The following is a 6,140-nucleotide window of genomic DNA, read 5'->3' as shown; positions in this document are numbered from 1 at the left end:
TTAGACAGCGTTTTACATATGTCATGAGGACCACGAGGCAAGGTCCCGGTTATGCCTTTTAATTTAAGGTGAACTGCCCTTTAAATCCTCAAACCAACAACACAGCTCAAGATTCTTAAGACACGGGTGACCAGGAATAAATGGGCAGAGGCAAGGAATTTCCCCCAAGATTACAAGGTTTATTCAATAGTTGAAGCACACATTAAAAGCATCGAGTTTTATTATGTTAATGAATTAGAAAATATAAAACCTACAAAATAAATCAAAATAATAACGTGCAGCAACAAGCATTAATTTGCACAATCACTGCTTGGGGGAAGTACGAGGGGCGCCACGTAGGGCTGGAATTGACATACAATGTAGAATATAAAACAACTAACAAAACAAAACAGCAGTGGCAATCTCTACAAAAGAACACAGGTTAGATTAGTCTTCATGCTGCTTATGACAATAAATATGCCTCGCATAATCCCACGTAAACCTTGACAGTTACCTCAGTTTATTTCCAACTACCCATAGTCTATGGGCGGCTCAGCGTGGACATGGGGGGGACCACAGGGGTCTCTATGAGCGGGACCTGGGCAATAAAACAGGGATTAATATATGGCAACTATGCCTTGAATTAAAACATGAAAATAGATCCACCAGGAGCAGCGCAGCCTGAGCCCAGCAGACACTGCCTGTGACGTGGGGTTGGGAGCCGGACACAGCTTATGCCTGGGCATATGAAACAACAGTGAGCACACAATAGCTAATGCCTAAAACATTTCACCTAGGATAAAATGGACACTCACAGGAGCAGCAGCACCACACCACCTGTCGCACCGGGAGCCAGAGAGAAAAGCAGCCTAAAGGGGCGGCTCCCATGGCACAGATTTATACCTGGCCAAACAGTTTACATGAGGAAGTAGGCGGGGCTGTCCTATCAAGACTGGGCTGGGGAGGAGACTCACGCCCGGTTACACATATAATAATGTGACTTGGCTCAAATATCAATTACGGTTAGTTATTATAAGAATTGAAACAACCAAACTATATGGAGGTAAATATACCCATTATCATTAGGTAGAAAGACGGTACAAATAAAAGGCATAATATTCACAACACTGAAACATTCCACTAGGTGGTGGTGGTGCTCGAATTCCAGTATTATAACCACATATTAGGCTACTTGCAATATTATAGTTAACAATCTAAGTTAACACTTACACTGATGCAATAACTCGTGCATAGAGCCAAGAACAATAAAGATACATAAATACACTGTCACAACTTAATGTACCGGTAGCTAAATTTTACCATGCTAATTGAGTCAAGGAGAAAAGACTTTAGCAACATTGTCTAATTAGCCGGCTAACAGGAGAAGCTAGGCAATGACCATCTACAGGTCACAAAATTATTACAACAGGTTTCCTACTCATGTTCAGACACATACAGGAACCCACAAATAATGAAGGCGAGGAGAATAACACAGTTAGATGAGCTGTTTTCCTGTAGGCTACTCACTGCTCCCCTGCCACATGTGAGCAAACTGATCCACTACACGTGGTCCTGTGTCACGTGGTCCTCCTGTGTCACGTGACGTGGCCCTGCGTCACGTGATCATACAATTAAGGGGCCAGCTTATCAATAAAGCTCAACAGTGATGTGAATTCCTCATTCGAAAAATCCTAATATAATGGGTTTTAAGGCTGGAACCAAGCCAACCAGCGACCTTTACTGAATTGTGAGTGGCCATAAAACATTTCACTTGGAGCAAAAACTAGATGGAGAACTCCGGAGATCTCTTTTCCGGGACAGGTGCGCAGGGCAAGGACGAAGCATTGATGAATTTTAAAAAGGGAGTCCCACACACTGTCCAAACTTGCATTAAAAGTTCAAAAGGTCAGAGGCCGAAACGTCACAGAATAAACTTTGATTGCAAGTTTGGACAGTGTGCGGGACTCCATTCTACAACTTGGAGCAAAAACAAAAAATAGAAACTTGGGGATCGAAAATTTTATTTTTCTTCTTGCTTTTTATTTTTATTTTTGCAGTAGTCTATAGGCTACATGTACTATTGAGTATTTTTGTTTTAACATAATAGCTGTTTTAAGCATTATGCTGATATAATGTTACTTATTATGCTCATTAATGACGGATGTCATTAATGACCCACCAGGCCCGGGCCAGACCCAGCGACCCAAGAGCTCAGGGGGCCCATAACCCAGAGCCTCTTATCTTGCACGGGCCTGGGATGAAATGATCCCCGCACTCAATTAAAGCCAAAAGCACAATAACCCTATAATTGTCCATAAACGTATGGAACATTTAGTCAAAAATAAAGAGTTGGATCCCTGTGCTGTAAATCCTGTGTTATTGATGTACAGGTGAATTTATTTCGCGTTGTTGTGCTGTTGGCTTTGAGTGTTCAGGTGGCTGTGCTGTCAATCCTGTTGAGATGCAGGTGAATGTCTGAGTTATTATGCTGGCCTTAATTGTGCACATGTGGGCTGTGAGGGGGGTGATGTGTCTAGGCCTATACCTCTAGGCCTCACCTCTGCCTGCTTGATATACAAAGTCCTGCATGGCCTAGCACCTCCACCTCTTGTAACCTTTATTAAATATAGATCTACTGCCAATTCGACCCGGCTAACTAGAGCCATCAACAACAGGGATTGTGAAGTTCCGCTCAGAAGAACCCTGTTTGGTCAAAACGTGCTATCCTTTAAAGGAAGCGCTGTATGGAACAGCCTACCTCCCTCTATAAGGGGTAGCTCCAGCTTGGCCACCTTCAAGGGCCATCTGAAGGCGTGGCTGAGAATTAACCAGTCTTGTGACCATGTGTGATTGTGCAGGATGCTCACACATGTACTAACTTTTACATTAATCATGTATTTTTCCTTTTCTCTCTTTTACTAATTGTACTATTACTGATATTGTATATTTCCTATGTAATGTATGTATGTGTTATCTGTCACTTTGCTTTCAACCTGCCAAGGGACTCCAGATGGAAACTAGCCTTCGAGCTATAATCTGGCATATTTACATGTACTGACTGTACTGTTCATTAATATGCACTGTCCCTTTCTCAAATAAATAAATAAACAAATAAAATAAATAAATAAATAGGGCCCATCATGTCATAATCCGCCTATGATGACACCTGTGTATCTGGCATCTTCAGACTTGAGTCAAGTATAGGCTATTATTACCATTTGTTAAAAAAAATATATATATATATATATATATATATATATATATATATATATATACGTAGACTATTATTTAAATAATAAATTCCAAAGCTTTGGAGTCAATATAGGGAAAACTTTTCTTTGCAATTTAGACTTAGTGAAAGTCGTGTAGAATCCTTCAAGCTACAGCAGCACACACCCAAAACCATTGTTTTTGACCCAAGGATCTCTCCACTATGTATCAAGTGTAAAGTGAAAAGGTGGGGGAGCTCATTTGTGAATGAGGACTTGTATCCAGGGAAAACTTCTGTTCAAACTCCTAATTTTGACAAGGATATGTATTTTATTTCAGTGGATCAAGCATGGACCATGCTTGATATTGTAAACCAATGGCATGGGGAGATACAAGTCAAGTTATACCGATGGAGCAACTAAGCACGGTCTTGATAGGCTGTCGCATCCCTTTCTATACACCCTAGTCTGGAGTCTGTTTCCCTTTGTCTTTACTTCACTTTCATATTTTTCATCATATTTTTCATCATGGCTACCTGTGGAGGCCAGGGTGGCACAGATTAGACTTACAATGGTCCATAAGATAGTCATGGATAGGGCCCCAATATACCTCACAAACTACCTCACCAGAGTAGGAGAAGCACACAGCCACAGCACCAGAGCTAGCCCAGCCAACCTACAGTCAGTTAGGTGCAAATGGAAAATTGGCCAATGTTCCTTTGCTTTCCAGGGGCCCAGTGAATGATCTGCTCCCACTGGATATTAAGGAGGCCTCAAGTCAAAGCACCTTTAAAGTTAAACTTAAGAGGTGGCTGCTAGATAGGGTTCCTGAGTAAGGGACTAGGCAGGAATGGCGTGTTGTATTAATTAGTCTTCTTTCGTTATGCTGTAATGTTTTAGTACTAGATAGCCAGATTTTATTATGAAACTACAGTATGTGTGGTGCAATGTCTGTATATTTAATGTACTGTATGTCTAAGACCAAGGACCACAATGGAATTAAGTTTTTATCTACCGTACTTTTTGTGTTATCCTTGATGCCTTTTTTTTTTGGAATTGCATACATTTAATGTATGGCATTTTTTTTTTTAACGGATCATCAAATAAATCTAATCTATCTATCTTTTTCATCTTTTACTTGGCCTTCTAGGCTCAATTTGAGCCTAAATGAACACAGACACAGTTTTGTTGACCTCATCTTCCTCACCATCGTGACGTTCTCATCAATGGGCAAGATGGATTTGTGTTGACATCTCATTCAGGAGCCGTTTGTTCCATCTCTCTGTGAATATTGAGGAGGATGATGACACAGAAATCAATTAGGCCGGCTTTCAAAGTGTTTATAAAGGCTCGCCCGTTAAGCTGTCTGCCTTCTGTGTCTCTGACCTGGACTCAGGTAGGTGGGGAAGAGGCAGGGCGTGCAGGGAAACATAGTTATGGCTAGAACAGCTTGGGCAGCGCTCTTTAACATTGCTAATATTTAATATGGTCAAAGATAGGGTCAGTCGCTGCTTCTCTTACACAAGCCAACTATAGACTTAGATAAAAGTTTAAACTGTTTTACTTTCATGGAAGTGTCAGTAGTGTGTTCTAAATGGTAAATATTTTATTTTCGGATTGAAACTCTTTACACGGTACATGGGCAGATTTGATTGCATTTGAAGACATATATAATGACATGTTTCTGCATGATAGGAATATAATGTCATGTTACTGCATGATTTTGATTTGATTTTTCAGCTCAGAACCACTGGAGCTGGTAAGACAGCTGTATCTGGGGATCTGTATTTGTAAAAAAAAAAAAAAAAAAAGTGACTGATTTGTGAATGATTATGATTTATGTACTGTATGTGTGTGTGTGTGTGTTGTAAGAGACAGCTGAGCGTAAGTAACAGTACCGGTAGTTGATTGAGATTGACATGTGTGAGATGGGTTTAGTGATGTAGCCAGTTGGAGATAAAAGGATGATTCGATGAAGTGAGGATAAGCTAAACTTTTGGAGGCCCACATCCACCATCATGCCTTATAAGTGCGAGTGGATGATATAGTCCAGTAAAAATGTAACTTGACCTCACACTAATTGCAACAAAACCAAACTCAACTGATTTTGTATCCTCAATATGTCCTCAATGAAGGAAAAAAAGTGTTAAGGAAATGTATGAAGGGAAAATTTTGAAAATGACCTATATGATGCTACCAAAAACGTTTTTTTATTTATTTTTTAACATTTGTTTTTATTTTATTTTTTATTTTTTTTATTTTCTCCTTGAAGCAAAAAACACATACAGGATATAAGTGATGAGATTTATGGCACATTAAAAAAAAAAAAAAAAAGGCTTCCATAGGCTACCATCATATTTAGGTCATTTTCAAAACTTTCCCTTCATACATTTCCTTAACACTTTTTTTCCTTCATTGAGGACATATTGAGGATACAAAATCAGTTGAGTTTGGTTTTGTTGCAATTAGTGTGAGGTTGACCCACATATTTGCGTAAAATGCCTGGACTAATAATGCAGGTTCTGTACAGGGATGGGCATCGAATTTCGAATTTTCGAATAATCGTTATTATCAAGGTCGACTTTTATTATTGAAAGTCGAAATTCGATTTTTTTTGTTTTTTTTTGTGCGAGTGAAATGTTGCATTGTCTCCCCTGATTCTAAGTATAGTCGAATCGCTTGGTTTGAGCAAGTAAAACAATTTTTATAAGCATTTTAAGCAAGGTTTATGTAAAAATGAATGGCAGATGAAATCCCATGAAGAGGGAGAGGGGGTGACTTTGGCACCCCTTTGGCACTCAGACCTGAGCCTACTAAATATTTAATGAACCACTCATGATTGTCAAAACTGTTTTTTATTTTCGAAAATGTCAATGTCATGTAACATGTTTTTACTTCAGTGGTGCAATGCTTGTTTGAGCTAAAAATCCACAGCAGAAGCTTTTGCTATTA

The sequence above is a fragment of the Poromitra crassiceps genome (genome assembly GCF_964638095.1).
Source record: "Poromitra crassiceps genome assembly, chromosome: 27".
Taxonomy (NCBI): Eukaryota; Metazoa; Chordata; class Actinopteri; order Beryciformes; family Melamphaidae; genus Poromitra; species Poromitra crassiceps.
Note: the sequence above shows the minus strand (reverse complement) of the source record.